This window comes from Neolamprologus multifasciatus, chromosome 6 (genome assembly GCF_963576455.1).
Source record: "Neolamprologus multifasciatus chromosome 6, fNeoMul1.2, whole genome shotgun sequence".
Classification (NCBI taxonomy): Eukaryota; Metazoa; Chordata; class Actinopteri; order Cichliformes; family Cichlidae; genus Neolamprologus; species Neolamprologus multifasciatus.
In genome coordinates this window covers 23843733-23871602 of record NC_140444.1, presented here as the reverse complement: position 1 = coordinate 23871602, position 27870 = coordinate 23843733, and the positions used below count along the sequence as shown (strand labels likewise).

General features: G+C 40.7%; 1 long non-coding RNA gene across 1 annotated transcript; it reads right to left on the bottom strand.

Annotated features, from left to right (window-relative positions):
- Positions 1 to 848: 848 nt before the first annotated feature.
- Positions 849 to 10989, bottom strand: LOC146517055 (uncharacterized). Its single transcript, XR_014874351.1, has 2 exons — positions 10542 to 10989; positions 849 to 3567 (listed from the first exon to the last, which is right to left on the bottom strand). It is a non-coding gene; the product is annotated as an uncharacterized LOC146517055 (long non-coding RNA).
- Positions 10990 to 27870: the final 16881 nt, after the last annotated feature.

Here is a 27870-nt window from a genome sequence, read left to right as displayed (position 1 = left end):
ATGCATCACGTGATAGAGCCGCTGTGTGTATTTGTAGCCTTGCTAGCAAACCAGCATTTCATCTCTGAGGAAGTTTTCCCAGAGAGAAGTAAAGCAAGTGTGTAAGTTCATCTCTGAATGTTTGTAAAGCATTCCCACGTTAAGCTTAACAACCAATATATGGAGCGACTGCCTCTCTCTCTCTCTCTCTCTTTCCTGCTGCTACTTCAATCGTGAAACTGCTTAATGATCAGCTGATCGGCTTTTCTGTCGCGAGTCTGTCTCTCTTCTTTGTTTTTGGCCCACTTTGAACCAGAAAGATAGTGCTGCTGAACAACAGCAGCACTATTAAGCTTGATAAGCTGATTTTAGAATTTATTTAATATTACTTTCTAGACCAGGATCTTTTTCTATGCAGCTGACGGCTGGTAACTGTGCAGGGGCGGATCTAGCAAAGTTTAGCCAGGGGGGCCGATAGGGCATGAACAGGGAAAAGGGGGAACAAAGACATACTTTTCTTTCTTGTTCTCATTTAAAATGTCTAGCTTTTAATAAATAATTATCTGACTCTTACACCCAAAGTTTTAATCTGATGTAAAATACATAGAAGTCCATTACTGTATATAGTAACTGTTAAGTCTAATATACCCTAGTAAGCTATACTACTTTTTCCTTTGGGAAGATACCATCTGTGCAGTCTGCAATTCTGTTGAAGAAAGATGTTGAATCTATTTAATTATTCTTGAAAAATAATTTCTTTCTGTGCATTTTTCCCCCTGCATCAAATTAAATTTGATTACATCGATTAAGCATCATGAGCTGGAGGGTGGGGGGTGGTTCCCTATTTTTTTTTGCTGGGAGTTTGCAACCCTATTAGTTAGGTTGCTTGATATTTCTGCTAAGTACTCTTTAAAATACCAGAATAGGGAGGATGGAGCAGGTTTACGTTTATTAGATTGATCAGTGTTGCTGAACTATGAAATATTTTGGGCGCAGTGTATTTTTTACATACAGGTATAACAGAATAGCTTTAGTGTTGTTATTTATTTAAACTTGAGTATAAACTTATACAAAATGCAGCAAGATATTAAAAAAACATTTTATTGATTAAAAAACACACTATATCGGATTCATATCGGTATCGGCAGATATCCAAATTTATGATATCGGTATCGGACATAAAAAAGTGGTATCGTGCCATCTCTAGTAGATACTGATGATGAAATATTTTTACATATCAAATCAGAGGAGAGCCACAGACATCTACAACAGTACCACAACCTCGCTGAAGCTCAGCATTGATAGACAGGCATTAAAAGTCTGTCTGCCTATGTTAGGTTTTCTGGAGAGTCTAATGTAGTGTCAGTGATTGATTGAGTGATTGAGTCAGAAGACTGTAGTTTTTATAGGGAAGTAGCAAATAACAAGCGGGGCTAGCCCACTATTGTAGGTCTCAAGATGATGACATCATGACACAGTGAGTAGGAGGTAAAGAGCAGAACAATAATCATTTATCCCCATCAACTTCTGACTCCCTTACACAAACTCTCATTGATCTCCCCCCCCCCCCTTTCCAGCAGCTACGATGGAATAACTAATGCATTCATAGATAGATGCACAAAGACGTGCATGCAAATGACCACAAGAATCCTAAACTGTAAAATTACAGAAATATGTATATATGCGTATCTATGCATATAAACTATTAAAAACACAACTATGGATGCATGTATGCAGCTGCATAGATAAAATGAACCTCTAAACAGCCTCCATTGTCTGGCTTCTTTTTTTTTGCCTTTTAAACTCAGGATGCCTTACAACAATTTACACACCATCTCCTTCCTCCTCTTTACATACAGCACATGATGTTTAAATTAAAGGGGTGGGCGGAGATGAAGTGGGGAGCAGCGCGAAGGAGAGAAAGCGAAAAAAAATGTTTCCTGAACATAGTAGAAAATTATTTTCTCTGGACAGTTTTAAGAGTCGACATCCTGTGCTGGAGTTCTCTAATCATCACCAGCGCAATTTACAATCAGAACACACAGCGAGCCAGTTCAGACCAGCTCATCTGTTGACTTTGGCCCCAGCTGAGCTCTGCGTCCTGCACTGTGTATGTGTGCGCGTGTGTGTCTATTCGCTGTTTGCCATTTGAGACTTGGGTGACTCGGCACCGGGCCCTGACAAGGGTGGGGTGAACCTCTGTGGGGCTGAGGCGACCGCACGCATACACATGTTCCCACTCTTTCATATACACATTTGCACGCTGCTTTTCTTTTTTTCTTTTTTGCACACAGGCGCACACACACCGTAAAATATCCGCTGTACAAACATGGAAATGCACTTGAGCACACATGCGTGCATAAGTAAGATTTGGGCATAATTGCGCACTTGATAAACACAGATATGCATGCCACCGGGAGACTATTGCGCCACGCACAAACTCAAACACAATTAAGACAGATGTATTACCACAAAAATTCACACACACGTAATTAGTTCTATGCATACAAGCAGAAAAAAAAGAAAAACTCCCTCCCCATATCTACCCTAATCCAGCGTGGGCCCCGGTCCACAGCGCACGGCCCCCTTACGTGCATCTATGTGTATGTCTGTGCATGTGCGTGTCACACTCAGGATGCTCTCCCACCCACAGTTCCCTTGGCTGGCCTCCACCTAGCCCAGTGCGGTGCTGCTGCCTTGCCGCAGGGCTGAACACAGCTCACTGTGTGTCTGCCCCCTCAAAGCCCCAGACTGTCCCAACCAATGTGCTTCTGATTAGGTGGCTTAATTACAGCTGTAAAAACAATGTTGATATAAGCCTCAAAATTGCAGTGTGTCAGATACTATTAGCCAGCCTTGGACTCTAGCCATTGTTATCCAACTCCCCACCCTCTCACCCTCGCCATTGCTCCCTCTTACTTGCTCTTCCAGTACTTTTTGTGGGTTTTTTTCTGCTCCCTTTATCCTTTCTTTCATGTCACAAGTTGCAACACAGGCATATTCCAAGAGGCCAAACGACCCACAAATTAACAGCAGTGACGTCCATGGCTGACCTTGACCCAAGAAAGTAAGAGGAAGCTCTTTGGAATCAAACATGCTGTAAACACATGAAAATAAAAATAAAGAAAAAAGTGAAACATTTTAGTCGATCAGGTGTGAATTACACTTCATTTGTTTGAAATTGGCTTTTTTGGCCTGGGATGGTGGACCTTTTTAGTGGTCTGTGGTTGTTCAAAATAAGGGCTCTGGCTGCACAGCAGAGTAAGGGGATATTCTATTTGCAAATATTGCAAGGTGGTGAAGGCTTCCAGGGACTGGAGGTCAGACAGTCTGGAACAGGACACAGCTCTCTGTTGGGTTCTTTGTGTTTCAGTGACAGTGACTAAGGAGCGGGAGTGCGAGGTGTGCCAGAAGTCTGGTCCAGGGAAAACGTGGCAACAGCGTCGAGTAGAGGCAAGAAAGAAAAGCAAAGTAAAAACCTCAAGTATGCAAATCCTGGGTGGTCCCATCTTTGGAGAAAGTCCCCTTTTTTTCGTCTGTCTCCATCACCGGTGTAGCTTCAGACTCCGCTCTCCTGAGAACCAGGTGCTGTGGATGAACGGTGGACATTCATCAGGCTCACTTACATTTATTTACAGCTAATCAGTACAGCTAAGACAACAGACACTGGAAAGACCAAAGGGAGAATTTGACAAAAAAGTCAGCAGAGTGGATGAGGGACACGCTCAGAAAGAGTTTCCAAACCCCTCTGGCCTCCATGGTGGCCTGCATTACTCTTGTGGCCTGCTCTGCAGCTGGCACTTCAAGGTTTCCCAAATGTTTAATGCCAGGGCCCCAAATTCACATTGGTATGAAAAGCAAGGCAGACCAAAATGAAAGCCAGGAAGCAAACTCACTAGGCCAGTATTGATTCTTGTGGACCAGTCAGGGTGTGTCTCTCCACTTCCCAGCCTTGAAAGGCCGTCTTGTCACAAAAGGTGGAGGCAATACAGTATGCTGTCGTTTGAATAATTGATGACCGATTTCTAAGTAATCAGTGTCCTCACAAGACAATGCATTCTCTCTCTCCCTGGTGTGGAGAAAGAGCCCGGCCTGTTTTTGTCCCGGTGCCTTTAGAAGCAAAAGGTAAAAGCTTTAATGCACTGAAGCCACTGGAAGTGCTGCCTCTGAAGGACTCCCCCTGGAATCAACTGGGATGGTGTGTCTCATCTTATGAGGGGGCCTATCAGAGTGGCCTTCCAGTAAAAGGAGTTAGAGAGAGAAAGAGAGAGAGTGAGAGACAGAGACAAAGTAGGAGAGGAAGACAGAATCATTGAGTGAGCTGCTGTGTTGAAGTAGGAAGACGTGCGCATGCATTTAGATGTGTGAGTGCATGATCGTGTACATGTGCTGCATGATGTATTCTAAGTATAAAGTTTGTTTAGGTGGTGCGCATTAACGTTTTTGTGTTCATTTGCAAGAATGTTTTCATAAGTGCCCATGTGCGAGTGTGTGTGTGTGTGTCCTGGAATGCACAGCCCCTTCCTCTAAACAGGAAAGGAGTACGTTTAATAGCATCACCACCCTTTCCCCTAGAACAGGACGGTGGCCAGACCAGAAAAACGTTAACTGAGGGCCCGTCTGAACCTTGTCCTGAAACCTTTTCACAGTAATCTTCCACACAACACCTCATTTCCTGAGATTACCGCTGAAGATGCCATCTCTTGTACAAGGTACCGGCAAGAGACATGAAACCATCCCTGTATATCCAGTTTCAGTGCTATGGCATGAAAATCGTTTAAATCCTACATTTAAGTGACTGAAAACAGTTCTGTTCTGCCTGCTTGGTGAAAGAGATTCATTTTTAAATACATTCTCATTTTTAATTTGACGCCAGAGATATGTTTGTAAGAAGTTGGGACCGAGGCGTGTTTACTGCTGCGTTGCATCACCTCTCCTTTTAATAACACGCTGTAAACGATGGGATAAAGTTGTTAAATAGTTTGGAGCCTAATTTATCATATTTTTGATTACATGACACATAAAATGCTCTCCATAGTTGGCAGGTCTATAGCATAGTCGAGACAGTTTAGAAAGCGCAGTCTACTTCAGACTCGTTTTTATTTGTCAGATTATTTGCCTTTAGGTTGCCTTTCAAAAGTTCTCATCCTTCAGATAACATAATTAACCCTGTTTGACCTTTCCCTAATTTTAGAAAGATTAAATCAGATTATATCAATTTCCTGGAGAAAAAGAATAAACCAACTCAACTAATTAACACATTGAACAGACAACATCACAATTTAACAGACAATCTGTAAAATGACTGCATGTATTTGACACTGTGTATAACACTGCAGAGACATAATGTGAAAATGGTGCTGTGCTAATAAATACAACAATTCAGTTTTATTTATACAATGCCAGTTCATAAGGCCTGAAGCACCTTTATATTACAAGGGAAAAACTCTTTTTAGAGCAAACTTTAGAGCAAAACCATCAATTACCAACCACTAGGCAACAGTGGGAATCAAGAACTCCCTTTTAACAGGAAGTCTCCCCCTAGCAGAACCAGGTTAAGGGGCAGTCATTTGTCATGAGTGGTTCTGGGAGTGAGGTGAAAGAAGAGAGAAAAAGAGAACATTATTTTACAGACTAACTTACTACAGAAATGTGCTGGTTCACAGGGTCACCTTGCAATATCCAAGGTAATCATGTGTAATCATGTATATTCATAAAATAAAATAAAATATTTCAGTTTTCATGAAATATTTCATTTTTTTAAATGTTCCATTAAACAAAGAGTTCAGGTGTTTGCATTCTTTTTTTATTAACATTTTACACAATGTCTCAACTTATTTGGAAAGGAAATAGAATAAAATGTATTTAGTAAAATCACATAGTAAGAGGACAACAAACAACAGAAGAAACACTTCTGGTAACTCTACTACTTAGAGAATGGGACAGAATTAGTGAGTTTATGTGTTGTTTTTTAGAGAGCCATGTTGGGTCTGTTATAGTAGGACTCTCACCAGTCCGCTATGTGGTTTCCACACGGACACTTCTACTCACACTGACACACACACACACACACACACACACACACACACAAAGTCTTGTTATCACCTCGTAAAGCAACCCCTAGGGTCACACAACACAGTGTCCTGAAATGACACTAAGAGTGAAAAAACACAGGGCTATGACTCGTGGGACCTACACAAACGCTGCTATTACATGTTCAGTGTAATCACTGTATTTGTCTTCTTGCAAAGTTCCAGTGTAAGCTTACTTCAATAAATTCGTGAGACAGAGCTCACCAGGTGTTAAAAAACTCGCAAGTAGAGTAAAACCTGAAATATACTCACGATAAAATGTTTAGTTTGGTTTTGCGTTTTGCGTTAAAAATTGTGCCAAGTATTTAATTCACTCTGATAGACTGGAAACATGTCCAGGGTGTTCCCTGCCCCTCGTACAGTTTCAGCTGGAACAGGCTCCTGCACCCCGACAAGGCTGATTTGGATACGCAGTTGGGAAAATGGATGGATGGATTTTATTCAGAGAGACATTTTACATCTGAGAGCATTTTGTTTATTACAAAAAAAAGAAAAAAATCTGTTAATTGCTCAGCTGATTAACAGCAAATTGCCAAATTTTTTTTTGCTTGTTTTTCTTTTTTCCTTTGTTTTTTTCAGCTAAAAAGGCTAAAAACAAAACCTTTAATGGCATTTTTCTGGTGAACGGTCATTAGAAGGCCTTTAGCAAAAATGACAATCATTTGATGGTTCCAGCTTTGTTAAATCTTATTATCCAGTGAACAGCTGTAGATCAGTGTGAGAGAAATGAATTTGTCTTTTTTACTTGGCTGCTGAGTTCCTTTAAATGCATATAAAATTTCCCAAAATATAAAACTGGACTGTTTTGAGTTGCTTTAAACCTACAATTTATTTAACCATAATACAGGTTGCTTTAATAAAACATTAAAGGTGGGTTACAATAAAGCTGGCTGTGGTAAAGTAAACGCAGCTTACAGTAAGAAAACAAAAAACTTTGCTCTATTTCATCTGCTGAAATGTTTGTAAGAAAGCAGTAAGATCATTTCAATATCAAAGGCACGCGTTCGCTTAATTTGCATTAAACAGGGAGAGGGTGGAAGTGGATTCGGAGCTAAGAGGAGGTCCTTATCCCAATCAATCAAGACATGTTAGTTGTGCAAAATCACATAATTAAAAAATGCACAAATATCATAACTTCTCAAAAATATCCAATTATGATTTCTTTTTATCCCTGAGCACGTGCCTCCCCTCTCTTCATTATGTTGTGACAGTAACGTGAAACATTATTTAATATTTAGTGATGAAACAGGCAAGAAACTCTCTGCTTTAACTTGTGCTACAGAAACAAAATTGAAGAGACAGAGAGACTCTGCCAGAAATATGCTGAAAGTGTCAATGCTGCTGCTTGAATATGGCAAAATTGCTTATTTTCAGATTCAGCCACATCAAGCAGTTTTTTCTCCTGGCTGTTTGTGGAGGAGCTTGCATATTCATGGCCCGCCTGTTTTGAGAACCTGTCACTGAGCCTGTTATATAGCTCTCCCTGCTTTTCTGCTCAGGATGGCTTCAGAAGCAAAAACACTTCATCAGACTTAACACTGGCCGGCTGACACAGTCAGGCAGTAAAACTGAGAGCCAATGAAGTCTGGGCGAGCAAATGAACCGGACATAATACAACACTGACACAAGGGTCAACTTCTGCCACTGCCTATATATCTGCACACTCATACACGTAGATAGAAAAGCACAATTGCACATCAGAACGAACCTCAGCCAATGCTATCAAATGCCCATACGCTCAAACAGACACGTACCATTACTTGCATCCTCCCACTACTCTCCTTTGGCTGGGTTAAATCCAGCAAAACCCCAGACTTGCAGCTGACCTGCCTCCCACCTCAAGCTGCAGAAGAGCAAGCGCAGAAAGGAGGAGGTGGTAAGTGCCAGGATGCCCACTTCTCAGACAACAGCATCTATAGATTTATGACTTAAACTCGGCTAGTTATAAGGTCAATATGATATTGAAATGCATGGGAATAATTCCCTTTCTAGTTAGACAACTACCTTCATAAGTCTGAAGGATTAATAAAACAACCGAGCGAGTGTTTTGGCTGCTATGAAAGTATTCATTGACAGCATATCCCCCGGTGGCTCCGTGAAGCAGAATAGGTGTTCGATGGGAGATTAATCAGCTTGGCTAACTCTCAGGTCGGGAGCCCTTCGTGCTGAAGCCGGCCGACAACCTTGTGTGCGAATATGTGTTTGCATTTCCGTGCACGCTGGTATATATATTTGCTTCCCACTTGAAAAACAGTATTGTGTAAGTAGTATGTGTTATCAATCCAGCGTCCTCCTCCCACACTATATGACTGCTGTGTTCCCCCTCCTTCCAACCCTTCCCTCTGCTGTACAGCCTCTGTACATAGAGAGCTCGGCACAGTCCCCGTGGAATCTCCTGTGTCAGTACATTACCTTATAAGTGGAGCTATTGACTGTGGGGACTCTTTGATACACATTCACATACAGTACAAACACAATTGATCTTCAACGTAGGATTGGAGGGGGGGTCGGGCTGGGAAGTGAGGGTGCCGAAGAAAGATCTGCACACATATAACAGATCACACAGGCCTTCGTGTGGTATATGACGGCCTGTGTGTGTGTGTGTGTGTGTGTGTGTGTGTGTGTGTGTGTGTGTGTGTGTGTGTGTGTGTGTGTGTGTGTGTGTGTGTGCAGGAAGGAACAAAACGCTCTTTTGATAAGGATGTGACATGGAGCAATCTTTCCCTAGAGCAAGCCGCCGAGCACTGAATACTATCAGCGATCTTGGAGCAGGCTCAGCGCGCCACTGTAAAAGTGTAATATTATCCTATCTGTGCAGCCTCACATTGGGCATAATGTGACTGCCTGTATTAATTATACATTTCTTTTTGTTTTTGCATGCGGAGGATTTCCCCTTAGGGATGCTAAAATAATGACTCCATCTCATGACAACATTTGCAGCTCAATTAAAAAGTGTTTATGTCAATCTCCTCCTGTGTGGGCGCTGCCGGGTTCATAGCGTGCACGGCAGTAGGAGGCGGTTGTCATCCACTAGCCGCGGAGCGCCGGAGACTTGAGGTTGTCAAGACAATACACAAGGGTCAAACTTGAGCGAAGACTTTCTTCAAGGCAAAATAAATATTCCATCCAATCTCCTCACTTATTGGCAAAAAGGAATTATTTACTCGTTTCATGTTTTTTCACAGATAGGGGGGAAAACATACAAAAATCAGCGAGTGACTAATCGATCCCTGCTCCATTTATATTTAAAAATGGCTGAAGAAAGGAGCATTAGGTTCAAATAAATACTTTCTCTTAGATGTGGATGTGAGCTCAAACAGCAGTCAATGATATGTTTGAAATAAAAATAAATGAATTGGAGTGTTTTCTCTCTCAGCGAGAGAAGAACTCTAATGAGAGTGATCGTAGATGCCAAGACCAAATACTTCAAACAAAGGCAGCTTGTTCTTTCATACAACAAGGAAAAAAAACACTTTAAAGATATTCTCTTTAAAGAAAAACAAAACAAAGAGTGCGACAGAAAGAAAGATAGAATTATATTGTGTGATTAAAAAAAAGAAAAAACAAGGAGAAAGGCAGAACCCTATTTGCTGTCTCTCCGGGAAACAGTCATAATTGCATTATTTGTAAAAGTAAAAGCAAAGGAATTTAGAAAATTACCAACAATAATTCCCAGTAATTATGGCTCCCCCCTTAGCACTGCTAACTTTGCAGCCTCGCACTGCTGCACGAAATGTGAGCTATATTCTAAATGCTTTAACTGTCCATATTCAGATGAGTTGTGAATATAAACAAGTGAGTGAGTGAAAAGTCCTTCTTGGTCTATTTAAACCCTCCCCCGCAGGCAACAGTATTTACAAGGAAACGGTTATCATTTAGTCTCTGTTGCGGATCAAAATGTCAAGCTCCACAGAGAATCTGAGCAGTGCTGTTAGGGCCAAAAGTGCAGTTTTAGAGCCCCAGGATCTGAGAGAAAAAATGATTTGCAAATGCCCAAATATGTCTAATTGACCTGAAATATAGCCTGTGTGCAGGAACTGTTTGAAATCAATACAACGAGCGAAAAGAATATCCTTGAAGGAACGTTTGAGAGGATCGTACCGCATGTCTTTCGGAGCAGCGGTGTGAAGTATGCAAGAATTATGAAAACAATCAAAAAGTCATAAAAGGTCATGTGAATTAAAATCACAGTGGTTGCAGCCAATTAAGAGAGTGTGAGGACCAGCTGTTTTTCACCTACCACGCCGGCATAATGGCAGGAGCTACTGTAGTTTATATGAATATTCTGTGGACGTGAAAACCATTTGTGAGTGAATTTACACGTAATGTATTCCCAGTGTATTTGTTTATTTTGTGTATTTAGTGGGGTAAATCAATAGGCAGTATTCCCAGCCTTGATTGGATTCACAATTAGCTCAAGTGAGAGATTCCCTAAAGGTGGGCATATTAGATTCAGCACAGCCAACCAACCTGATTGTCTTTGCCTCACGTCAGCTGCTGCCCCACCACAACATGCTTTCTGCTGTCCAGGTGCCTTGTGGGTAACAGCGAGTGCACGGAGGAACTTTCCTCCTGTGTGGTGGGCAGGCAGTGACAGCTCCGAGATGCTCTTTGACCTGAGAGGAAGGGAAAACAACATCAATGGTAATTCCCCTTCAAACACATTAACTGGGATGAACTGGGTCCCACTGAGCCTCTCTGAGTGGACTCGCATTGATCGCAGAAATCCATGAATAAATTTAGCACTAATTGATTTTTTTTTTCTCCTCCTCAGAAAATAAATATCTAATTCTAATGTAGGGGCAGTGAATGAAGAAGACTGTGCAACAACCCTACATTTCAAAAACAAAACAAAAACTGAACAAAATTAATTTTGAGAACTCACTTAATAAGCCACAAAAATATTCAGAGCCATCGCATCCCGTCTGAGCCGGGAATCCTGTGGTTTCCAGTCCAGTCACAAAGTTGATGCATTTTGCGAATTGCTAAAAGTCAATACAATTTAAAATAAATAAATAAATAAATAAAAATACACCTTGAGGTCAGTTAATAAACAAACAAAAATATTTCATTGTTTTAGGAGTGCCAAAGCAACAAGCCCAGAAATTAAGCCATTAGGTCCTGTGGATTTCAGCTACCTTTTAATTGCTTTCAGTGGGGATTGGAGTTGTACTTGGATGGGAAACGGTGTCACAAACACATTTACAAAAGCTGAATTTTATCACCCTGCCAATTGGAAGAGTGATACTATCAAATATCAGAAAGAAAAATGAACAAAATAAGGGTCCAAGCAATAAGTGTAAATGCGACTGAGCCAAAAACGAAAACAATGTGCAAAGATTTCATCCTTTACAATGGAAACACATCGGAGCACATGGTATGCCGTGGATCCTAAACTTCAGGCTCTTTTTTTTAGGACCACTGTACTTTATTGAATACGCTTTTCTCTTTCATTTTCATATTTATGACTACATCTGAAAGCACTGGTCAGTGAAATATAATAGCATTGTGGATAAAACTAGAAGCATGTGCTTTTATTCTATGCCGTGATTACATTTTCAAATCCGACTTTGCGCAACACTGTTTGGACGGCAACAGTATATAGTAATAATAATTAAATACATCACTTTGTGTATAATATCTGTAGCAGATATCATTGTATATTTCAAGCTGTCAACTGATATAGTCCTGGTGCTTAGTCTTGAGAGATGTTGGAGGGATCTTGAGTTGTAAAGTTGTAGATTCAGGTATCATACTGCCACCTACTGGTTACTACTTTTCCAAGACGTTCAGTCAGTATGACTGCACTCAAATTAACTACAACATGACTGAAATTGTTCCATCGTTACAGGAAGGACAACTTCCACTTCAATGATACCCCTGATAATAAACGTTCATTTTCACTTTATTTCCAAATGTTGATAATATCAGATATGTGAATTAACTAAGTTATGAAACATCTAATAGGTCTCCTGACTAAACATTGTGTCGTAGAACATGTGAGATGTGATTAGGGTAGCCTTAAGACTCTCTTTACTAACAAACCTCAATTGCTCAGTTGTGCAAAGAAAAGCAGCGAGGACAGAGGAGGAAAAAAAAAAAGAGTTTCTGAAATGTTCTTCTTTGTTTGATGGATGAGTTGCTCACATAAAGGCTGGGCATTACCTCTGCAAATAAACCAGACTTGACATTGCCCTGTGCTGGAACATCTGGGACGCCCCAGAGACAGGATCAAAGGCCTTGTGAGTCCTTGGACTCTATCTGTGCCAAACATGCACAGCGAGCTCATGAACAGCTATCCAGTGCATTTCAGTCATCATCATCTGCGCTGGCTGTGTTTGTTAGTCATCAGCAATTTCTGTCCAGTATTTTAGAGTCATATTCCTCAGGGTTTTTTCTTCTTCTTTTTTTCATCATGGTAACAGTGACGGGGCTGGGGGGGGGGGGGGGGGGGGGGTTGGACAGCTGGGAGTGGAGCAGCTGGACAGCATGGTAAATCAATTCATGAGCTTATTAACCTACACTAAAATTATATACTAGGCTAACTGGAAACATGAATGTTGATGTTGAAAATTAAGTGCTAGACTGATTGATCTCTCTAGCACTTTTCCAACTGACAAGTTACTCTGAACCCAGCTCTCATCTGCACAATACTATGGGAGCTGTTCTACAACACAATCTACATTACTTTGTCTTTGTTTGGAGAGAGCCAGCCAACTGCATAACCTTAATTAGTCAAGCTGTATTCATTCAAGTGATTACAACGCCCCGCACTGCAGTGAAGAGAAGCATCTGTCACTTAGACTCAAATGATTTCTCAATCTTTCCATTCAGTGGAATAAATTTAACACGGGCCCAGAGTCTAACGTGGCTTTTCTTTAAGCAGACTAAGAATGAATACTGAATACGTCCCTGAATACTGAATATAGATTTTATGCCAGTCCAGTGTAGGGGTGCAACTAAACAAAATGTTTGTAAAATAGTGAAAAGCATCTGTAACAAGTGCAGGTGGAAAAACAGAAAACAACCAACGAAAAAACAAACAAACAACAGTTTAAGGAAGCTTGAACATTTAGTTTTTTGTTTGTTTGCTGAATTATTTTCTGCTGGCAGGCCTGTCAGTTAATCATGAACCAAACCTGTTCACTCTATTCTGATTTATTCAGAATGCAAAAATGAAACATTTACTGCGATGTGTGCTTTAAAACGTGCATTCGTCACATCCATCACAGTTTTAGAGTGGTCTTCCTATTATTGCACAGTCTTTACCTTGCAATATAAAGCGCCTTAATGTGACTGTTGCTGTAAACTGGTTCTATATCAATAGAGTCGTATTGAATACAACTAAGTGTTAGTTCTGCTTTGCTAAAAAGGACAAAATTATATATATATATATATTTTTTTTTTTTTTTTTTTTTTTTTCTTATCTGGGATGGCTTTTTTCCCAGATTCTTGAGTTTTATTGTGTTTGCCATTTCTTAATCTCCTCAAGGCTACGCATCTGCTGCACTTCGGCATGCACAACTGGGCAGAGAAGCAGGATGTCACTTTTGTGAACTAACTGCTTGGAGAGGAGGGAAAAATGACGCAAACACCAGAAAAGCGATTTGGGCAGTGAAGCCGGGGCCTAAGCGAGGGGTAGGTTGCGGGGATCGCCCACACCTCGGCAGATGTGCCTCGGTGTCACTCCACATCCGCGGCCAGATGAATCACCCAACAGATGTTTAACGTCAAGGCCAGGCTGCCACGCCAGCCAAACACACACATGAGCACACACACAAAGACATGCAAACAAACACAATTTATTACGAGGAGGAGCAGCTCCACAAGGGGTCAGACTCACTAAGGCATAGATGTTTCACCTTCATGCGACTTTGAATAGAAATAAAATTCACTCAAACAACAGATATTGTTGAGAAAAAAAACCCCACTGTGCACTAAGTATACACAACACACACACTGAAATGTAGCTGCTGCTCAAACTTGCTGAGTCTCTTGAAATGTTTCTCTGGCATAATGTATTTTCAGACACTCTTTTTGATCTCTGGCTTGTACCATCTGAAAGCAACCCGTCAATATTGAAGGATAGAGTGTTTTAGATAACTCCAATCCAGCAACCTCCCTGATTCTCTCGCTCGCTCTCGTTTTTTTTTTTTTCTTCCAGCAGCGGGGAGGGCAGATTCCATGGCAGCGTGAAGATATTTTGTCAAAATCCATTTCCAGTCAAAGCAAATCAGCCTTCTTAACACATGCATTTTTATCACCTTTTTGTTTTAGGAGTTGATTTGAAGCGGGGATGATGAGACGCAACACCGCTCCAGTAAAGTGCCAGTGCTATAAAACAGATGCTCCCAACCTTTGCCACGTTGCCATTGCTGCGTAACAGATTTCCACATGTTAGAGTCGATTTAAAAAAAAAAAATTAAAAAAAAAAAAAAGGAGAGAGAATACTTACGGTTAAGAAAAACTTTTAAATTCACCTAATTGAATTTTAGTTGCAATCTCTGAAACGGAGCCCGTTATTTAAGGTGAATCACCGCTTGCACCAATCACCTTGTGTGCCATTTAGATGTTCTTTTTTTGTGTGTGTCTTTTAAAGTGTGCCGTGGTACTAAGGACACGAACGCGTTAAAGAAGAGCAGCTAAAGGTAAGGAGCTTTTAAGAAAGAGCTGCTGGATCTTTGAGAACATTCTTGAGGCCCTTTTCCCTCTTTTGGAGAAACCCAGGCAGATAAAAGGAAACACTCGGGTGGATTAAAGTGTTCAGAATGTATCAGCATCAAACCACTAGAGTTTTTGCCCTCTACATTTTTCAAACACAGTCAATAGATCTAAATATTTTACTGTGCCCCGGCCGATTTATTGTTTGATGTTTAAAAACTTGTGTGGAATGAAAGAAAATTCATTAAAGAAGGCCCCAGAACGAGGCCCTACGATCAGCTTTGAAAGTCGAGTTTAACTGGGATATTGATCATTCTCTTTCTTCTGTGACAAAGGCCACCAGGGACGCTGGAGGTGTCGGTGGATGAAGGCTCACTGCCAATAACGCCAGACGTGTCTGTGTACACTGTAGGTGAGGCTGGGAATAACACCACTGACACTGAAGAATTCAATAACTCAAAAATGACCAAACAAACACCACAGTCTTGATTTCTCGCCGGCCAAAAAGATTCAGTGTGTACTCTGGTTGCGATGCACCAATGTTTACTTCTTGGGTTTTTGAAACGCATGTGTGAATTTAATTACGTGGCCCTGTGGGGCTGACGGCAGGAGAAATTTAGTGCTTCTCTGTTTATTTATATAAAAATTATGTAGGTGTACATGATTGCAGTGCTTAATTAAAAAGTGTCCTGTCACAGAATAAAAGGAAATTTCCCTTTACTGGCTAAAAATGTTCAGCTTAAAGTGAAACTGATTCGACTTTACAGTTGATTTCCCTCGTTAGTCTCACTGTCGTTGTAAGTCTAGGTGTAAACTTTAAAACATTCAAGCCAGCTATACTGCAGGGCACTCAATGGGACTTAAAAATGCTCTGCATATCTGGCGGAGCTGTCGCACATTGGGGCAACAAGAAAAAGAAAAAAAAAAACTAAATTACAGAGGTTTCTTTTTTCCTTCTTAATTTGGAGATATTCAGCACAACAAAAGTAAAACTCAATCAACCTCTGTTACTTAAGATTAGCCACAAAGAAACACCTAAACTTCTGGCAACTTCCTTGACTAAAGAATTAATGAAATCTTTGAGATATACGAAGCAGTGTTGTTTTGTAACTCAAGGAAAAATCCTTGAGTTACAAAACATCAGACAAGCAGGACTTGACAACTCAAGTTTTGATTAGGTTGTCAAGTCCTGACAACCTAATGAAAATGATCTTGATTATGAAATATAATTTTGAAAATCCCTCAAGGGAAATTCACCATCGTCAATATTTTAAACAAAATTGCGACTAATTACCGCTAAAATATAAAGTTAAAAAACAAAACAAAAAAAGGCTTTATATGCAAGTCAAAAACAAAGTCAACAGTTACAATCAAATAATATTCAAAAGTGGCTTTTAGGAAGAATATGTATTCTGAATTCTTGACATTATGGGACAGATATCTAAATAACTTCAAATGCTTTGGGGCATATTTGTTTAGTTTGATAAGGACACGATAAAGGACCAGTAAAATGTATCAAGTAATCTCATGTGTGTCTTAAAGATCAGGCAAATGGCAGCATATTGTACACAAGATTTGCGTGCATAATGCCAACACAAAATTAATGGTCAAACAGTTGTGATAAAGTGGTGTAACGTATTTATTGCTGGTTTATTGGTACTTCTGTTACACAGGGCTTTGCATAAAAAAAACCCCTCTCCTTCTTTTGCATGGAACTGATTCTTTGGTAAAACAAACAAACAAAAAAACACAAATGACTAAATCATCTCTTCTCCTTCCAAGCATACTTTCCCGATTCTTCTCTCATTTTCTGCTCTAACCAGAAAGATCTTCTGGTCCTTTTTTTGCTGACGATCAGCACTTGGAGTCTCTGCTCTCTTTTACTCCAGCTGATTTTCAAGAAACCAGCTGGACTAAATAAATACACAGGCAAGAGGTAAAAATAGATATCTATGTTCAAAATAAAGGCAGGAGGGCTGGTCAGCAGAGCAGCTCAGTCATCAGCAGATTTAAACTGTTCACAGGATGCTCGTTTCTCCCATGAAATTTGAGACATATCGGTGTGTGTAACATGTTCATCCCCAAAAAATCAGGTATACAATAAGTGTTTCCCTACAGAGAGCTAGAATGTAATAATCTTTTCTACCACACCGCAGATGTTGTGCATGCAACACTGGCAACTTTTGGGGTGATCATGGCTCAAGAGTTGGCAGTTTGTCTTGTAATCGGAAGGTTGCCGGTTTAACAGTCTTGGTCGTTGTGTCCTTGGGCAAGACACTTCGCCTACTGCCTACCAGAGGGGCCGATGGCACGATATGGCAGCCTCACTTCTGTCAGTCTGCTCCAGGGCAGCTGTGGCTACAACTGTAGCTTGCCTCCACCAGTGTGTGAATGTGAGAGTGAATGAATAGTGGTAAAGTAGTAAATAAATAGTAGTAAAGCGCTTTGAGGGTCTTGAAAAGTGCTATATAAATGCAATCCATTATTATTATTATTATTATTATTATTAACTTTCGCCTTTGAGAAAAACATTTGCAGCAGAGCTGCAGTTTACGAACCACTCAACACTGATTTTTGGGTAACAAACAGATTTTCAGTTTGTCTTTTTTTCTGCTGAGGAGACGACGCTGCCTGCACTGTTGCTTGACTGAAATCTGTCAAGAAGCCTTGGTTTGTAAAATTAAGGGCTTGCTTCCATGGCTACAAGTCCTCATCGTTGTTTAAGTTAATCTTAAGAAGCAGTGCATTTGTCACTTTATTGCCATGTTGGCCAAACTTTCTAGATACTCTGCAACATTTTTAACCTATAAACCAGATATACAATGCACACAGTCCTATATTTGACTTTTATCAGAGGCAAACACCACAAGCTGGCATTCACTTTGAAGCCAGTGATAATCAGGAGGGACAGGAGTGACCCTCAGGAGGAGGGAAGGTGTGATGTTCTCTCCTTTTATTGACTGACGCAGTTGATGAGGGCCCATCATGCACTTTGGCAGGAGGGCAGGCAAGTGTGCGGAGGTGGCGCCCACCAGGGTGCGTGGAGGGGACGACGTGGCCGCCCTTCATAGATATTCCATGCGTGGCTTTACCCTCAACTGCACTGTCAAGGTCTGTGTGCCCCTCTGAGGGGGCAGAGACAGGGTCATGGATGACACCCGCCTCTATGCCAGACGTGACAGCACAGCTGGGCCGCTTAATGACAGAGGCGCCTGGCCCAGCACACACCTGCCCATCCTAGGCAGGGCAGGCAACCTCATGGGGAGAAAAAAGAGCCACTGCCACGTTCAATGGACAGATGTTCCGGAGAGAAGACAGCAGAGACAGCGGTACTACAGGGACCTCTCTGTTTCTCTCCCCTCACCAGTAATTGAAAATCATGTAAAAGGTCAATTCTGTGATACTGCCTGTCCCTCTCTGCAAGTCATTCCTTTAAGCCAGAACATGACAAAAACAACACTGACTAGATGACAGCTTTCGCCTCAATTACCGCCTATGTTAGCCACGTCCATGTAATGACAATAACTGTAAACACTCCCGGCGAATAAATCTGCATGCAAATAGAGGTACCGGCCATCTGTTAGAGGCCATGGACTGGGGTCCCTGAGAGGAACCTAATGATTGGGTACACAACACAGACACTGTTATGACATGTGGACTTCAAACGAATGGGGTATGTAAAGGGGGAGGAGGGAAGAAAAGACACCATTTCCAAACTATCAACTTTACTAACGAAGTCCACTGTGGCACAAGAGGTCAGTTCCTCTACTGAATACTGACAGAGTGACCCACTCTGTGAGTTTCAGGCTGATGAGAAGAGGCAAGGTTCTAACCTCCACAGAATTGCTCTGTGTTTGTGGTTGCCTTAAACAGAACCAGCTACAGAACTGTCACACACCATCAGCCTCGCTGGAATCCAGTAGAGACTCGCAGACCTTCATGGACAGAGAAGCAATCAAAATAGACAACAAGGATTCATCAAGTAAAATTAAACAGGAAAGTGGAATAACACTGGCCACTTTTGCATTACATTCGGTTGTTGACTTTAAGGCACCAGAATCTTGGCAACGTGTTCAAGTTTGGTTGTTTATTTGTTTTGTTTTGTTTTTTGACCCAGATTAATGTGAGTTTTATGGGAGCTGGAAGGTGTGAAAATAGAGTTTGGATGCTCAGAGTGTGAAATATAATATTTAAAGACGAGGAATCTGGCAGTTCACCTCAGTGCATATTTATTTCATTGAGTTAAAAGCCTTGAAAAAAAAAGTTGTTCGTTGTAATGAGGAACACATTAGGGCTCACCCACAAACATGTGGTTTTCAGGGGGAGAACGCTTTACAATTTTAACAAAAACAAGTGCTGTAACTTGAGCACCAGTGCAAACAGGAAGGAAACAATATATTCCATAAACTCACCCAAATGAGAATGTTATCAATAACACTTGTGTCTGCAGGAAAAAACAAAACGAAGCTCTTCAACAAGGATGTTTCTGTTTGGCTGACCGTAGCCCTTTGCCAATAACAATGTTACCCGCAATCACGATCCAAACCACACAGCCTTGGCACGGCTCGATGTCACAAATTATGTTTTGATTCTGACCAAATGCAACAGCTTCCTGTCTGGTGCTGTTTTCTCTTACTGTCTGTTTTATTATCTTGAACCAGTTGCAAACTGAAGGACATTTAGTAACCACCGTGCTGCCAAAAAAATTGGAGATACACATATCTGCATCAAGGGAACAATGACTGCAATGCGAGAGCTTCAAAGAAACCAACACCAGCCGCGCTCATTAAACCTAATAAAAATCCATCAGACTTTTTTTCTCCAAATTGCCTCTCATATCTAAAACAACAACAACACAAAAAAAACCCCAAAAAATTTGAATTAAGAGTGAGATTGTTTGTGTGTCTGTGCCACTTGTATGAGAGTGTTACTTTGCAGCTGCACGCGTGCAGCACACCAGAATGCACATTTCAAAGGCAAGACAGCTCCTGGGCTTGCTGAACTTTTGCTTGTTATCAGGAGCTGAGAGTGAAAAGGAGAGAATTGATCTTTTGTCTACTGGAGGTGCACTCCCTTGGGCTGGGCCGCTCGCTTGCTCACTCGCTTGGCTGCCATGCAGTGGGCTCTCTTCCTCACCCCCACCCCACCCCACCCCTCTCCAACCACCGCCACGCTGCATATCCCCCCCAAACCACCACCACAACCACCCCTCATTCACTCACTCTCTCTCTCTTTCTCTGTCTCTGCGTGGCGGCTGCCTCTGCTCCAACTGACACTTGTCCTGCCGTTACTGGGAGAGATGTGCGCTGAGCTGCTGACACCAGGATTGATCTTCCTCCTTTTCCCCATAAGCTCCATATCAAGCTCCTGGAGACTCTGGAGGAGACAAAGAATGGGCGGGAGGGTATGAATAAGGGGTTAGGGAGGCAGCCAGAGTGAAATGAAGAGAAGGGAGAAAATTCTCCAACTCAAAACAGTCCTTCAAACTAACAATGTTTGGTTCAGCAAAGGAATAGAGAACACAAAGTTGACACTTTTATTGGCGGCTGAAGAGAGAAGTTCACTCGTTTTGCTAAATTGTTGCCCAGCGCAACAGCCGCAGTAAAACAACTGGATTTTCTAACGCTACAAACACACCAGCTATTCTTCATGAACAAGTCTCAAATGGATTGCTCGAGTAAAACAGATGCAGTATTTAAAAATAAATGAGTTAGATAATTTAAATAACAGACCGTAAAAGTTACTTGATTAGAATAACTGTGAGAGAAGAGCTCAGCGTTGTGTGAAGGGCAAATGTCTGTCTGGGTCAAACCAGGCGCTTACTGTACCCACAAGATGATTTTAGGGTCACACTAACACAAATAAAAGGCTGTGCAAGTTTAACCCAATAGCGAAAGTGTGACGAGAGCCTGCCTACTTTAACTTTATAACAACTGCACTGTGTTAAATCCGCTTCAGGCAGATTATTTTTATTATTGTAATGAACAAGTATTTTTAAGTCGTGGATTTAGATTGTTTACTCTCTTTTGCAATGAGGGCGGTTGGAGCGAGGCTCGGCAGGAGTGGTGGCAGAAAAAAAAAGTCCTGAAGTGTTTAACTCAAATTTAAATTGTTTAGTCTTCAGTGAAGCATGATTCATAATCATATTATGGCAATAACAACATTAGTCACAGTCAGGTCAACAGGCAACAGTGGAAGAAGGCAGGAAAATGAAATGCAGAACAAATGTTTATATTTTGCTGCTGTTCCGAAGAGGTTACAGCAATGCTAGTTTCTGGCCATGTCAACAAAAATGTTAGGGTCTCTGGTGGCATTTACCAGACAATGACACAATGTGGAGGCCATGTTGTTAACATATAGCGGTTGATAGTATAAGAAATATTAAAAACAAAGTAAAAAACAAAGAAGTCGCAAACTTTGTAATGAACTTTCTGTATTTCTATAGTTTATAGAAATTCTCCAGAGGAAACATTTTACAATACAATCCTCATCAAGTCCAGCACGTTGCTAAGTAACCACCGATTTAAACACAGTTTTAGTAATTAATGCTGTTGACAGTGACTATATTTCATATAAAATACCTAGATGAATATAGTGTTACACATCAATCTGCCTGGTTATGTTTTTTTATATATACAACAAATTTAATCCTATATATATCATATACACATTAGGTCACCCTCAGCAACAACACTGAGGTAGGTTGGGGCATTTAAACGATGCTCAGTTTGTACTAAGTGTGTCTCGAAAATACACCATTACACCAATAGCACCCTGAACCACCAATAAATGCCAGAACAGATCCATGGTCATGCATGTTGTTTATGCGAAATTAACAGTCCGATTTTCGTGAGAACAAAAGTTTTGGAGTGGCACTCAGTGGGGTCTTCTGCTGTTATAGCCGTCTGCTTAGAGGTTTGACATGGTTTGCATTGAGACACCTCGTTACCTTGTTTGTAACGAGACGTTATTAGAGTTACTGTTGTCTTCCTGTCAACTTGCTTTAAGCAGTTTGCCCATTGTCCTCAGACCTCTGACATCAAAAAGACATTTTCACCCAGGGAATTGCCACTCACTGGATATTTTCTCTTTTTCTGACTCTTATCTGTAAACCCTAGAGATTATGTAGGAAAATCCCAGTGGAACAGTAGTTTCTGAAATACTCAGACCTGGCCATCTGGCAACAACAACCACCCCACGTTTAAAGTCACTTAAATCACCTTTCTTCCTTAATCTTTTGCTTGGTTTGAACAGGTTGTGTTATCATGGCTACATGCCTAAATGCACCGAGTTACTGCCATGTGAGTGTCTGGCTAAATATTTGTGCCAACAACCAACAGGTCTAACTTAATGCAGTGGCTGGTGAGTGTATATAATATTTAAGGGGTAAATTAAGTTTTATATGTGCATTAGAGGTCATAGGTACCTGTATATCAACCAACTGCTATTTTTCTTTTTCACAAAAAGTGATGAAATTCGTTTGTGTCAACCCCATCAGCTACATCTAAGCTGGATCTACTGGCCAGATCCTATACTCACAATAGGCTACACACAAATGCAATCATTTTATTGTCATTCAATTTAAGATTTCACTGATTCTGCCTCTTTTGTCTAATAAATAATCATATAAATGTGGGTATTATAAAGCATGCCATTCTTCACAGTGAAATTAATTGATAAACGTATTGACCCCAATTTAAGTGGAATTTTTAAACACACCAGCTGCTTCTAAAACGCACTCAGATGTGGAATTTTCCTTCAATTACAGCTAAACATAACCTAAATTACCTGCTTATTTCGTACTAACAGCCCACAGATACTTTGATTTTCACGTGCAGATAATGTTAGCTTAGAACAAAAGTATGTTAAACTTTAGAGGAAAACGTTTTGGATAAAAAATACACAGTTTTTTAAAAACCAAAGCACTTTTGCTAGCTAGTAACAACATTTACCTGCAGACATTTCACTTTCACTTGTTCTCACAGCAGTTAGAGGAACCCTGCATAAACTGGTCGCTAATTAGAGAGAAAATCAAGGTCTCTCAAACTTCATCAAATTTACGTCATTGCCAAAAAGGTGAGAAGGTTACTTTGTCTAGCTGCACCTCTCCAGACCTACAGGCACCACCCCATAAAACGTCATCTATGATACAGACCTAGAACTAGCAACCTAGCGCTGATGCAAGCCATGGTAATCTAACCTAATGGCTGATAAACCAGTTTGATGTGCAAAGGTAACATGGTAACATATGGTTTGCAACTGAAACTTTAGGTCGTGGCATAGCTAATGTCACTTTTCTTTAATAGTGTTCATGATACCAGTGGCATGTTCGTGTTTGTTTCTGAGAAAAAAACAACAAAGGCGATAGGAAGTCACATGACATCAGCAAAATCTTCCTGAGAAAGAAGTTGATGAAAAGCTTAAAGAAGACTTAACTTTAATCCTTCATGGAAACTGAATCAAAAAGGAAACAATATTTTTATATTCTGTTGCCATTACCTATAATTATAATTATGATTAGATATATAATTACATTATTATTAGTAGTAGTATTAGTAGTTAGTATAGTGATAGTATTATCCCTTCCGGTTACACATTAGCCAAAACTACATGTGGTACCCAAGTAGATTAAACTGAAAGCATGAAGGAAACAAATGCCAATATTAGTTCAGCTCAGTTGTTACCTTAAAGACAAAAAAATGCTATAACATGAATACAAGTTGCACTTAGTTTCCGAAATTTTGATTTATCAAAAGAAGAGCTACAGATGTTTCGTGATACAAGAGGAAAGCCTCCTACAAACAGCTGGAAGCAGCAAACAGCATTAGGACACCAAACTGCTTGTCATGCAATATCAGTGTGAGCAACAATTTTAGTAAAACAATTAAACTTCTGTAGACCACGAACAGTAAACAATTTCTTCAAATAATAATTACACTAATTCCTGTCAGACATCGTCAATAATTCATTAAAATTAGGTCTGTTTGTGCACCTTAGACATGAGGTACAGTCTTAATAGGTCCCTGACCTTTCTATCTCAACACACCTGTCTCGGAAGTTTGATGGCAGATTTAAAGTAGGTGCTGCTGTGTGCTGTAAGAGACCTCTACAAAAGCTGAGCTCCTGTGTATTTCACACCATGGATTCTGGGAGATTCTGGTCTGTTTGACTGCTCTTTCTCTCTCTCTCTCTCTCTCTCTCTCTCTCTCTCTCTCTTGCCTATTATAAAACATGTAACTAATAAATTGAGGGAATTAATTTATATTCTGTGTGCACAAAATTAGGATTTGTCTCCTCAAAGGAATAAACATGGCCTCAAAACTTGGGATGTATGTCTGAACACTGCAGCCTTCACTAATCAGCACCAGAAATTCATATTCTATTAATCTACAACACCAGTTGACTTTTGTTTGTGAAACGTTACAACCCCACCACCTCAGTGACCTCAGTGGCTTCCCTCTTTGTAAACAACCAGAAAGGAAGACAGCAGTGGAAACCAGATCTGCAGCATGGAGTGAATTCATGTAGACTATTACCATTCAGCAACATGTAAGCACATTCATCGACCACCACGCTGCTGCTAGTACTGCTAACATTAGCTGCACTTGGCAAGACAATCATGTGACATTGTGTGCGTGCAGTGTTGTGCAGTGTTCAGCAACATTTGAAATACATGATTAGTGAAGGAGGCGATTAACCGTTTGCCCTGAACAATCAAAAACATTTAGAATCACCTGCTAGATTGGGCTCTCTTTGAAATGTGGGTCTCATTTTCTCCCATTTCAATTAGCTGCCAGGACCATCCCTACTCCAAATATCTCTCCTCTATGCCTGCCGACAAACTCCTTAAATTGTTCGCAGCTTGACCTTCCTCCAAATTTCTCTGATATCCGTTGAGAGACAAACAAAGCAACCAAGCTACCAAACACAACACCCTTGGCAGGAGTAACATTTGCAATATCTACAAATGAAAGGTCTGAAAAATGAATTTGGACTCATTGTTGGAGTGAAATTAAAATCAGTACAGTCTTAAATAATGTTATCAAACATAAAAGACTTTAATCAAATGCAGCGTGCAGTCATACAGTTAAAAGATGTATTCTCAGTTGCTCTTGAAGTCCAGTGTTGTGATTTTGAGTCCAGGCATTTGACTGGGGATTTTTACAGTTATTACTGCGTGTTATTGGCATCATGAGGAGAGGAGACCTGGGAGTTAGGGTTCGGTGGGGTGGGTGGTTGCTGGCTGGGGTGGGGGTGGATGGGGTCGGTCTAGCAGCAAACATGATAATTTGCAGGTTAGCCAATTTCAAGAGGGTGGATGGCCGATACCCTTGGTAAGCATCTGAGAGCAGCGGAGACCGGAGCAGAGCAGGGCAGATCCGTGCCGAAGGAAGATGAATCAAGTTTAATAACAAAAGGTTCTAATTGCCCCCCCCACAACTTCACACCCCCACCTAGGAGCTGAACTCTAATTACGGTGAGAACACAGTGCACTGTCACCTAATATTAAGTTGTTGAAGGGAGGGCCGAGTTAATCGATAAACACTTTAGCTGTGGAAGGCGGGGAACAGAGAGAAAAGAGAATGAAAAAAGTAGGATGCCCCTTCCGTTCAGTGGGAACCAGCAGCACCCAAAGCCCTGCTAGGCTCATGAGAACGCCGTAGGGATGGTCCAAGAATGATTGCAGAGCAATAATCCTGAGCGCACCTCCCCACCATCCCCATACAAACACACACACATACACGCACACACATTTATGTGAGCATACAGCACAATGCAGAGCCCCTCTGTCCCCTTGGGCTGCCTGAGCACCCGTGCATCTGAGAGGAAAGGTGAACACGGTCACCCTAATTACAGGGGCCCCAGCTCTCTCACACACACTCACCAGGCATAACTAAAGACAGGCCAATTAGGGCGAGAGGGAGATAAGGGAAGTTTTATTTGTATACTAATTAAGCCCCTGATGAAATTCAAAAGGGAGGTGGTGAAGGGAAATGGGGGGAGGGAGCGCACGGGTAATTGTGTGTTCACGAAAAGGTTGCTTTAGGTGCGGTTATCTGAGAAGCACAGCCTTGAGATAGTTGCCCCCTAATCCCACGCTGAGCCCCAGCACTGCACTGCAAGGTCTCTCATAATTTGCTCTGTTACATATGAAATGGCAGGGTCTGACAGCAAGATCATCAGCAGCATTTATTGTCTATTTGCTCCTTGTTTCCACTAAACATAAAAGAAGTTGTCACGCAAACGAGACAGCTCACCTCCACCACCCCGTCTTAATGTCTCTCAATAGTCTGAAGACAGTGTGGATCGGCTTTCCCCCCCCCCCTTTTTTGTAAACAAATTTAACTTCAGGAATGTACAACAATGAGTCCAAATTCATTTTTCAGACCTTTGTTCGTAATGTGCACATATGGTAAGCAACACTTACGGGTTACAACCCATGACCACTTAAGTCTAGAGTTAAGTGCTTATGGGTTAATTATCTGCAAGAGACAGTAATATCAGCAGGAAGCGCACACAAGTTAACTATTAAAATGAGTGAGGGCTCTCTTCCAGTTGTACCTGTAAGATGTTTTATTTTTCCAGTACCCACAATTATGAGGGACTGAAACAATTTCACCTAAATGGAATGCAGCCATAATTCAGGTTATTATTCAAATTATTACTTTTGTGCTTTTCATGCTGGGAAAAGCAGCATGCACACTAATTATCAGTCAGTGTCCTTTGGAAAGCATTTCAGTATGAGCAGCATCAGTGTTTGCTAAGTTGCACGCCTTTAAAGTAAAATCATCTCTGCTTGCAGCGCTTCATAATTGCAGTGATCCGTGAAGTACTGTAAGCATGTGCAATGTGAAGCATGTCACAGCTGAAACACACAAAAACAATAGATAACATGTGACTCAGATTTAGTTTATATCGTTTTTATGGATTAATTCTTCAGGTTAATTAAAAGTCCAATATAAAACCACTGATTAGACATTTAGTTCATGCTAAAGTGTGACATATTGCTTTTTTTTTAAATTTTATTTAAGAATAACAATATGTTATCCATACGTGGTCTTACCAGTGTGCTATCACTAAAATATGTAGAGGCTAAAGCCATAGAAAACAATACCAACAGGAATCTGGCTTCAGATTAGCCAAGAAATACTTCAGAAATAATAATATTATAATAATATAATAATAATAATAGACTCTTCTGCATATAATAAAAAGATTATTGATCTTTTTCACGGAAGACAGTTTGACTCATAAAAAGGTCATAAAAAAGTCAGGTGTATCCCATTTCAGAGAGTTCCTACTTGCTAGCTCACTAGGATGGGCTGCTAATGCAAGTTATTATCAACACAGTTCGTGCTTTCCCTGCTGTTACAGGTCAAATCAGATAAAACTGATCAAAAAACCTCTGTGGGAGGTTTATTCACAGATATTGAACACAAATCTCTGCCTAATGATACACTACTAAAATGAGTAAAGTTAGCTTTGTCTATATAAGTTAAGTTGACCACAAAAATAGGTGTAGTTATATGTGATTTTAAACATATTTTTTGACTATTGGCTAGTTTATTGTGCCCGCATAAGCTGTTTGCTACATTACGTAATAATGCAGACCGCTTATGTGCCAATTCCCAATCTGTCAACAGTCCAGAATGAGCAAATTTGGCTCCAGGTAAGCGGTAGCCTATTATCCTTCTTGCTTGCATAAAACTCTGTGAAAAAGGTGTGAAATTCCCACTTTTATAGTCAAATGTTTTCCTAACGATATAAACGATTCTGTATTTTGGACATCTTTTCTGTTAAAAAATTACATTAGTTAGAAAGTGTTAAGTATTGATAATGCAGGTTAAATAACCTCAATATTGCAGTTGCAATACTCAAAATGCAGCATCTGTCATTTTCTTTTTTTTTTTCTTTTTTCTGGGAGGAAGGTGATTTTAGTGACCAGAGTACTTAAAAAATGGCTGATCTACTCGTATTTCATTGCAAAAAATCAGACTGGACTGACTAACTCCTAACTCGGATAATTCAAATAACCACTCACTATAACCAAGCTATGCAGAAGAGCATCTCACACAACTCATCAAACCTTAAAGCAGATGTACTGCAGCAGCAGAAGACCACACTGGGTGCCACTAAT